The sequence below is a fragment of the Mastomys coucha genome, unplaced genomic scaffold (genome assembly GCF_008632895.1).
Source record: "Mastomys coucha isolate ucsf_1 unplaced genomic scaffold, UCSF_Mcou_1 pScaffold15, whole genome shotgun sequence".
Classification (NCBI taxonomy): domain Eukaryota; kingdom Metazoa; phylum Chordata; class Mammalia; order Rodentia; family Muridae; genus Mastomys; species Mastomys coucha.
The window spans coordinates 62,378,500-62,389,343 of NW_022196897.1; the positions used below are offsets into that span (position 1 = coordinate 62,378,500).

The following is a 10,844-nucleotide window of genomic DNA, read 5'->3' on the forward strand; positions in this document are numbered from 1 at the left end:
CCCAGCAGGCCAGACCTAAACAAAACAAAAGAGCTCCCATGCAAGCAACATGGCAGTTCCAGCTTTTCAAACTACGTAAAGAAAAGGGAAGCAACGTCTTTTGAGGTATATATCCTTCCAGCCAAAATAAAATAAAATTTTGGTTATAATGATAAATAATCCCTATACTTCCCTGTAATTATTACACTTAAAGTGGGCCCTGTGTTCAGGAGATAGTCTATGATAAATAACCAACAATGTGACAAGACAGAGTAGACTCAGTACCCACAGTAGCCCAGAAGAAGCCATTAAATTCACTAAATACTAGTCTATCAACTGCTAAGAGAATCCCTCCCTCAAAGTTGCTGTTCTTCCTGTCTGTAGATATCACAAAAGGCTTGAACCATTCCTGTAGGTGCTAAGGCCTCACATGTGGAAGACACAAAGCCTCATACCACTTAAGTCCCACTGGTTCCCTGGAGGAGTTTTTTATTCAAATCATTTTAAATAGTTCTACTTCATTTAAGTGAGAAATTTATTCTAAGAGAAAACATTGCATTATAAAGCTAAAAATCTGCAATTATTCTTTTGTTTTAATTTTCTTAGCTATAATCAGATACACCCCAGAAGAACAGAACTGAGGCCTTATCAATTCTTCTTGCCTTTTCTGAAATATTGGTTTCTTCACACAAGCCCAATAATAGACCAATATTAATTGGACTCATGCTTTTTTTTTCTAATTATGAGCCTATTAGAGGCCCTGCCTATCTCCATGGTGACCACATAGTTCTTCATCAGCTGTAAATTAACCCCTGATTAGCTGCTTGCCATCTCCTAAAGATGCTGTTCCACCTGTCCTGATGCTTAGCCATGACTACAGAGTAAGCCATTTTTCTTTTCTCTTCCAGCAGAACAATTAAACCACTTGATTCTTTAAGTAATTGGAGTAATAAGTAGCTAAGAGTATGCTTTCATAGAATTGGGGGTTGGCCATTTTGATCTCAACTGTCCCATACCCATTTGTGTTTCCTCTGATAATAAATTAGTTTACTCCTCTGAACCTTAGTTTATACTCCAAAAAAAAAAATATATATATATATATATATATACACACACATACAGAGAAACTGCCCTGAAGATCAAAAATTTGCACACGAAGTGCTTAATAGAATTGTGGTACATAGTGAATGCCTAAAAAGCTAATTAGCTAATTGTTGGTGATAACAACAACAACAACAACAATAATAATAATAATTCTTATATAAGAAAAGTAATAATAAATATCAAATGTGATAAACATATATCAAACTGGGTTGTTCTTGATAGGAATTCATGGGCAGCCATTATCCTAAGCACAATCCTATCTCTGCTTAACTGCTTTTTAAAGCCATATGTATCACCTGTAAAGGGTAAAAACAGTGGAAAAAGAGGGAAAAAAAAAAGAGAAAGACCATGGATACAAAATTCAAAGAAAGACAGCCAATCAGTCAGCAAAGCCCCCACCCTCTGTGTCTACAATCAGCACCAGCTGTAGTCCAATTAAACTTAATCTAGTCACATGCTCATGTGCTCCTCAGAAATTAGAGGAAATCAATTCAAATGCTAATGAGAAAGTCCATAATTTATTATCTGCTGAGGAATGCATGTTACATTAATTTTAACTGTAAACAATTATTTTTATTGCAAGATTAATTACCCCATCTTATACAACTTCCTTTTTTCATATTCTTTTAAGGAATTAGTTTTCAGTTGCTGTTTTGGGGCTCTGTCACAGTCCTTTAGCTTGAGAAAAGTATAATTAATTTAGGGATGCTGCAAATGTTGTTTTCTATTCTTCTGCCAAACGAAAGTGGGATAAATGGCTGGGTCAAGCATGGAGAAAAATGGCCGCAGCTCTGGCCAGGATGAAAGACATTTAAACTCAAAACAAAAGGGAGGACAGCCACACAGAATTTTAAAAGTGGGCTTGTCTTGGTCAGTTCTGATCGGTGTACCCCAGGCAAGTCCAGTCTTAGAATTATTCCTAAGTCTTTAAAGCCAATGAGGGCTTCATGGTTGTCATGGTGAGCAACTCGAAAAGAAACGTTTGTGCTGTCAGAATTCTGCTCTCTGGACAAAGACGCTCCCACCCTGACTTTATTTCCAAGGTGAATGAAGGTTTAATATGGCAGCTTGTGGGAAATCATTCTTAAACCAATCACTCTCAACAGGGAGAACAGGACTCTAGACAGCAGGGGGCACACATAGGGTTGATTCTTTCTGAGTGATTACCAGGTTGATTCTTGTGCTGTGTAAAATTTAGAGGTTCATTTTCTTTATGGGCACAAGTAGACTAACCATTTTAAAGGTAAATATTTGTGAAATAGCAAATCCATTTGTTTACTTCATTTGGGGCTTTCTTAATTTAAACTTCCAGTGAAGGCAACTGCAAACCATCGATTAAAATTAAATTAGTTTAAATTAAATCAATAAGCCTAGTGGTTGATTTCAATGGGAATTTGGTTAGAAAATGGATAAGAGAATTGAGCCCAGGGAAGATTCAACTGCTAATTACTTATAAAAGTTTAGCCTTAAAGGGTAATAAGCATTTGACCCAGGAGTGGAAACAGAGGAAGCGATGCTAGCTGTAGCAAACTTGAGCCATAGCCTCAGCAGCAAGCTTAGCTCTTACTTCCGGTCAAGGGAATCAAACTCTCATTGTCCCGACACATCCCATTGTGACCATTTCTTATTACTAAAGCCTGAAAGGCCATTTGAGAATGTATACCAGCCAGCTGGGCTGGAGTAGAGCAGGTGACAAAGAACTTTTCCCAAAAGTGACAACCTCCCAGCATACCACACTGTCTATCCAAACTGAAAGCAAAAAGACCCAGCCTATACACATACCTTTGTGATTTCCATTGCATATTCTGGTGAGTCCCTACCAGGAGACCATGTGCTACTTATCAGAATCACGTAGAGTAGCTATCTGGAAGTGGGTGGAAGGGACAAGCTACGGTGGTAGAGGTTACAGCTGGGTTTAATTTGATTGTCAGATGTCATAGGGTAGACTTGTAAGACTTACCCCCATTTCTACTCCAAACCCGCCGGGAATCGTTGCTGATTTATTTTAGCAAGGAGTTCCATGCTCTTGATTTCTACTCCAATTTGTCTGCTTAATAAAATAAGATGTCGTCTGACAAGTTACACTGTAGGATTTATTTCAACAACCCAAAGCCATTCAACTCCACTTGAAAAGTTGCCGCAAAGCCCAGATCTATCACAATTGCATTAGAATTAGTCACCCCTAGAAACCCTTCCTGGTTCCCAACCAACTGATGAGCACCACATGGGGGGGGGGGACACTACAAAGGATGTCTAAGCTTTTTGCCTCTTTGATTCAATACACCAGGCTCTACCACCCTTTGAATCATCCAGTAACTAAGTTCAAGTTATCCTGGTTGGGTTTGGTTTGGTTTGGATTGCCAAACACCAAAAAAACAAAACAAAACAAAACAAAACAAAACAAATCTACCATGAGCTAAACTTGTGACCATTTCAGTTTCTCAAACTATAAACTTCAATGCTAATCTGGACAAAAATACTTGGAGAAGGGCCACCATTAATTTCAGCATTTCACATTCTAGAAATTTGCATTCTGTTAAAGCTCTCTGATATATGGAGCTCAGGACATCCATGCAAACAATAAGCTACACATCTTTAATAGGAGTGTGTCTTGCCCTGGTGTTTTCTATAGTGGGAACTGGCAACCCATTCATATAACCAACTCTGATCAATTGCACATGTACTTCACAGATCTCAAACCAACGAAGAAGAAAAGAAACTACTTTGGGCAGAGTCTATAGATCATAAATGTGATGAATGGGTCCCATCTGTAAGTGCTTATACATTCTATATATAAAGGTAGTGCTCCAGAGTACTGCCCTAAATCTCTTATGTCAGATACATATCCTTTTATGTCAGATACACATACAATGTTTTGCAGAGCATTCCCTTCTATCATGTTAATATGTTCTAGAATAAACATGATTCAGGAGAAGCAGAGAGATGCTATATCAAGCCACCTCCTGAGCTTCTCTTTATTGAGAAACAGGAAGTCCCAAATATCTGAACAGAAAAGGACTGTCTCACAATTTCCCAAAGACAAACTCACTCTTTTTTTTTTCTTGTTTTCTTATTAAATATTTTCTTTCTTATTGAGCTTCATGTGGTCTGTGAATTGTATCCTGCTTATTTGGAGCTTTGGGACTAATATCCACTTATCAGTGAGTGCATACCATGTGCTTTCTTTTGCGATTGGGTTACCTCACTCAGGACGATATTTTCTAGTTCCATCCATTTGCCTACGAATTTCATGAATTCATCATTTTTAATCACTGAGTAGTACTCCATTGTGTAAATGTACCATACTTTCTGTATCCATTCCTCTGTTGAGGGACATCTGGGTTCTTTCCAACTTCTGGCTATTATAAATAAGGCTGCTCTGAAATAGTGGAGTGTGTGTCCTTATTACATGTTGTATCGTCTTCTAGGTATATGCCCAGGAGTGGTATTGCTGGGTCCTCAGGTAGTACTATGTCCAATTTTCTGAGGACCCACCAAACTGATTTCCAGAGTGGTTGTACCAGCTTGCATTCTTCCCACCAGTCATGGAGGAGTGCTCCTCTTTCTCCACATCCTTGCCAGCATCTGCTGTCACCTGAGTTTTTTTTTATTTCAGCCATTCTGACTAAAGCCATTCTGGTGTGAAGTGGAATTTCAGAGTTGTTTTGATTTGCATTTCCCTGATGACTAAGGATGTTGAACATTTCTGTAGGTGCTTCTCAGCCATTCGATATCCCTCAGTTGAAAATTCTTTGTTTAGCTCTGTACTCCATTTTTAATAGGGTTATTAATACTCACAGGAGCAAATATGGAGATAAAGTGTAGAGCAGAGACTGAAGGAAAGGCCATCTAGAGACTGTCCCACCTGGAGATTCATCCCATATACAGTTACCAAACCCAGACACTACTGTGGATGCCAAGGAGTGCATGCTGAAAGGAGCCTGATATGGCTGTCTCCTGAGAGGCTCTGGCAGAGCCTTACAAATACAGAGGCTGATGTTAGCAGAGAGAGCATGGGGTCCCTAATAGAGGACTTAGAGAAGGGACTGAGGGAGTTGAAGGGTTTGCAACCCCATGGAAAGAACAACAATATCAACCAACCAGACCCCCCAGAACTCCCAGGGACTAAACCATCAACAAAAGAATACACATTGCTCCAGCTGCATATGTAGCAGATGAAAGCCTTGTCAGGCATCAGTGGGAAGAGAGGTCTTTGGTCCTATGAAGGCTCGATAGATGTCCCAGTGTAGGGGATTTGAGGGTGGGGAGGTGGGAGTGAGTAGGTGGGTGGAGGAACACCCTCATAGAAGCAGTGGGGGGAGGATGTGATAGGGTGTTTCCGGGAGATATTGGATATTTTCTTTATTTACATTTCAAATGTTATCTCCTTTCCCGGTTTCCCCTCTGAAAATCCCCTATCCCCTCCCTACTCCCCCTGCTCACCAACTCACCGACTCTGCTTCCTGGCCCAGGCATTCTTCTACACTGGGGCATAGAACCATTACAGGACCAAGGGCCTCTCCTCCCATTGATGACTGACAAGGCCATTCTCTGCTACATATGCAACTGGAGCTATGAGTTCTACCATGTGTACTCTTTGGTTGGTAGTTTAATCCCTGGAAGGTCCTTAGGTACTGGTTAGTTTGCATTGTTTGTTCCTCCTATGGGGCTGCAAACCCCTTCAGCTCCTTGGGTCCTTTTCCTGCTCCTCCACTGGGGACCCTGTTCAATGGTTGGCTGCAAGCATCCACCTCTATATTTGTCGGGCACTGGTAGAGCCCCTCAGGAGACAGCTATATCAGGCTTCTGTCAGCAAGCATTTGTTGGCATCCACAATAGTGTCTGGGTTTGGTGACTGTATATAGGATGGGTCATGAGATGATGCTGTGGCAATCTGGAGTCCCAGTGGACGGGCTAACTGCATTCTCCTTGTTATACCTGTTATGCAGGTATCTCATGTATATGGAGGGCTTGCCCAGGTGGGGCAGTCTCTGGATTGTCCTTCCTTTCGTCTTTGCTCCACACTTTGTCTCTGCAACTCCTTCCATGGGCATTTTGTTGCCCCTTCTAAGGAGGATCAAAGTAGCCACACTTTGGTCTTCCTTCTTCTTGAGTTTCTTGTGGTTTGTGACTAGTATCTTGGGTATTCTGTCCCAGCAATACCACTCCTGGGCATATACACAGAAGATGCTCCAACATGTAATAAAGACACATGCTCTGCTATGTTCAGAGTAGCCTTATTTATAATAGCCAGAAGCTGGAAAGAACCCAGATGTCCCTCAACAGAGGAATGGATACAGAAAATGTGGTACATCTACATAATGGAGTACTACTCAGCTATTAAAAATGATGAATTCATGAAATTCGTAGACAAATAGATGGAACTAGAAAATATTATCCTGAGTGAGGTAACCCAATCACAGAAGAACACACACAGTATGCACTCACTGATAAGTGGATTAGCCCAGAAGCTCGAGAAGCTCACTCTTAAAAGAGACAAAAGTTTGGATCTGGATCAAGGGAGCAACCTTAGCTCCTCTACTCCTTTGAGATCCCCAATCTCTAAGACTGAGGCCACCCAAGTGTTCTCATAGAGCTGTGCTTCGGCTGATGCATGCAAGGCCATCCAAGTGTTCTCATAGAGCTGTGCTTCGGCTGATGCATGCAGACCATCCAAGTGTTCTCATAGAGCTGTGCTTCGGCTGATGCATGCAGACCATCACTTTCCTGCCTCGGTGCAGATTCTGCCAACCTGCCTCTGTTTCTGCCCCAGGTGCAACACAACTTTAAACAAAGCCACACTGAACCAATGCACAGAGTCAGAACATCCCAGAACGTGAGCAAGAAAAGACCATTTCCATTCAGTTCTAAGTAAATGCATCATTGCCTAAACTGTGACCAAATATAACAAAGGAGATGCCACAGCATCATTTTTTTGCAGGTATCTCATTTATACTCATAACTACCTCACATTGCTAGTCTATTAATACATATAATTTGTAACTTCAGCATATCCTCTATAAGCATCCTTAATATAATCGGTTACTTTGTATTTTAGATATTTTATTTTGTTCGGTAAAAACATTTTTTCTAAGCAACTTTATTAGCATCATCAGACTTTCAAACAAGTCACATAAGATAGACACACATGCACAAAGAGATGCAGCAGGGAATGGAGGGAAGAAAGAAAGTGCGGGAGAATATTGGATATGGAACCCCAACGTTGGCATGACTTTGGAATCCATCTCCAAAACTTCATTTTATCTGGTCCCACTAAATATCAAGTTCTATTCTTGCCATTCTATTTTTCTTGCTCCAGTCTCTGTAGAAACATGGCTCACTCTTTCTTCCTTCATAAGTCCTCTCATCTTGTCCATTGCTTTATTCATGCTGTAGGTACCAAGTGTCTATGTATCAAGTACCATGTGATGTAATGGGAGATGCAATTCAGGACAAAAGACACAAGCTTGTGTTCCAATAGAGCTTTCCTTCTTGTGTGTATGTGTGTTTGGGGGTGGGGGTACTGGGGTAACATAGGACTGATCTGGGATGAGAATGGCTAGATATATAATGGGCAGGCAGACAGACAAATGATTGGTAGGCAGATAGAATAGGTAAGTGAAGGAATGTGGAAAGTTATCTAGAATACTGGAATCAGTTGTTGTCATGGAAAGTGACTAGATGTCACAGTTAAACTCTGATATTCTCATCATAGAAAAGCTGACCAATTAACATTCAAGGAGGAGAAAATGGGAGTGTCTGTGTGACTAGGGACTAACAGGGCAGTTGGGACACCGTCCTGAGGGAAGAGTGGTCAATATGGTCAGAATGGTTAGAAAGAGCTACTTTATGGAGGGCTTGCTAAATCAGTGTGAGAGCTTTGGATTAAAAAAAAGTTCTGGGTAGCCATCCAAGAGTTTTAAGCAGGAGAATATCATGATCTGATTTACAATTTTTAAGATTGTTTTGGCTGGTATACTTTGATGAATAGGCTGTAAAATCACCAGAGAGAAAAAGGTTAGTGAATCAGGAGACAATGGCAGCCTGGAATAGGGTGGTGGCCATGAGGATGAAGAGACTGTGATGAACTGGAATATTTATCAAATTGGGTCATAGCAGGAGACAGACTATATGGTAAAATCAATATAATCTGAGTTTTTAAAAAGGCAATTTGTAAATGTGATGGTTGACTGTAAAGAACACTCCAAGGGTTGTCCAGTAGCCTAAGGCTGTTGCTTCTACACTCCAAAGGAAGAGAAAACACACTATGCAAGTAGCTGAGGCTATTCCAAAAGAAGTGCTCTCCATCTGCAGAAGCAGACAGCTCTGTGCTGTGCTAGGCATTTTGCCAGCCTCAGGCACACCTCTTCCAGTTTTTCAACCACCCAGAAGGCCCCTCCACTGGCCAAAGGGAACAGGCATGCACCACCATATGCCTGGTACCATTTATTCAGTTCTAGTCCCTTCTCTTTGGCCCTCTTGAATACCCTGCTCAAATCTAATTACCTGCTTTCTAATAGTGTTTATCTGGAGCAGTTTAACATCTCAGGAACAGTAAACGGATGGCTCCCCTGTGAGCTGATCTGCACTGTCATTGCAGTGTCTTAGGGCCTTGGCGAATATGCAGACAGATCTGCAGCATATTCATCTCAATGCCACAGACAGGACCTGCTAATGTGTACATCGACACGTGCTAACAGACACCTCTGTATAAACATCACAGGAAGATCTTCTTTGGAGAAACAAACTGAGCCTCTGTGTTAGCTGATGAAAATAAAACACAGAGTATCAAGTAAAAATGACTTTATTTTTGAAAGAAAATACAAACTGCTTCTTGCTTATCATCTGCTATATCTTGCCTGTCCTGTACAGTAGCATGCACAACTTTTCAGCTCTGCCATCATCATGTGATAAATCTTCCCTCTGGGGCAGAGTGCATCTCTGTATTTATCCAGAGGAACAATTTGACTCTTGTCTACATGTTTAAGGGGCAGGGATGGGGTGGTAGGATAGAAAGGGAAAAGGAGAGAGGAGGGGAAAAGTAGCACACTATGAGAAGCTAAAAAAGAAAAAAAAGAAAAAAAAGAAAAAAAAGAAAAAAAAGAAAAAATCAATCTTGAGTCTTTGATGATTTAACCAGCCACAAAAGCCCAGAAATGTATGAGAAAGCATTGATTGATTTTTTAACTCCATAATTCTTCCCTCCCCATCTATTATCCTGTATGGATCATATTAGCCATCATAATGACTAAGACAAGATAGAACCCTGACATCTGTCTGACATGATATAACTGTAAATGGAATCAGCTTATACACAAAGGCTTTTACCCGGTTATTAATAGTGCTCTCGGTGGGTGATGGACTGGGCTGATATTAAAGCCTCCATAGGCTGCATCAAGCCATTGCAATTTGATTTCAGTCCAAGAAGTAGCTCCCCGAGACACTGACAAGTGCCCCAGTATCATTCCTGCATACTCACCCTTTTAAAAGGCCCGTAAAACATTCAGGGAGGGTGACAGCTCACTGGCACTGAGGACTCTAAGCCACTTCTCCTGGGCTGAGAGACACCAAGTATGTTCAAAATCCCTTGGTGACATTCACAGGCTTAGTCATCACCAATGTGAGTGCACAGTCAAGGAAGATTTAGGGCATATGGCTTTGCAGGGGGCATCCACTGTGGTAGAACACAGTTGAACACATAGCAGGATGTTGAGGTCACTTAGAGACTTTTGCTTTATTCACCTTCAATGAATCAGTGAGAAATATTTAGATCTGCAGGGCACCATTTACTTTCTCAGCTTTGTGAAGTATTTGACTACTATTTCTTGTACAAGCAAACCAAACACAGTAAAGTAGAACCAGTAGATAACTAGCCAATGGTTACAGAGACTTAAAAGCAGTCTCAGAAAATTCAAGTTTTTCCATCTCCTATTCGATCAAATACTTTTCTTTAGTTAGCAGATATTTACTAAGATATGTGTGTATACACATTTGTGTGTATGTGTGTGTGTACATATGTTTCTAATGAGCTTAAAACATGGATGAGATGTTTATCCTTTTGCAGCTAACAGACATTGTTAACCTCAGAAAATGTTTGGGAGATGTATAGATTCTCTTCAACTTAGAATGGGATTAAACCACAATAAACTCATCACAAACCAAAAATGCATTTAATATATACAAATTTACACTGAAGATCACAGCTTAGCCTTAAACATGCTCATAATTCCCCACACAGTAAGGGAAAACCGTTTAACAAATGATTATTTTTTGTTATTTACTTATTTTTGTACATATGGTACATGTTTGTGTGTGCATGTTCACATGCATGTGGGCATATGTACATAAGTGTGAGGGGCTGAAGATGATGCTGGGTGCCTTTCTGGAAGTCCATCCCCTGCTTTATTTACAGAAATAAAGTCTCAGAGCACAGAGATGACAGCTAGTCTAGCCAGCCAGCTTGCTCCAGGGACCCCGACTCTGCCTCCTGAGTTTGGGGATCTAAATTCCAGTCCTCAGAACTTCAAGGCAGGTGGTCTATCCCCTGAATCATTTCCCTAGCCACAGGAAGCCAGTTTTACAATAAGTTATTGAATGCACCATGCACTTTATCAAATGTGTCACAAGAGCAAAAACTTAGAAAGGTTGCATGAACACACTTTCAGACCACTGTAAACCTGAGACTGTAACATGCCTGTCACAGACCCCAGACTATGCTGGTGGCCATGACTGGTGGTCTTAGTCAGGGTTTCTATTCCTGC

General features: G+C 40.8%; 1 long non-coding RNA gene across 1 annotated transcript; it reads left to right on the forward strand.

Moving 5' to 3' along the window:
• Positions 1-712: 712 nt before the first annotated feature.
• Positions 713-7,065, forward strand: LOC116090336. The gene is made up of 3 exons (XR_004118655.1): positions 713-860; positions 3,775-3,853; positions 6,857-7,065. It is a non-coding gene; the product is annotated as an uncharacterized LOC116090336 (long non-coding RNA).
• The last annotated feature ends 3,779 nt before the right edge of the window (positions 7,066-10,844 follow it).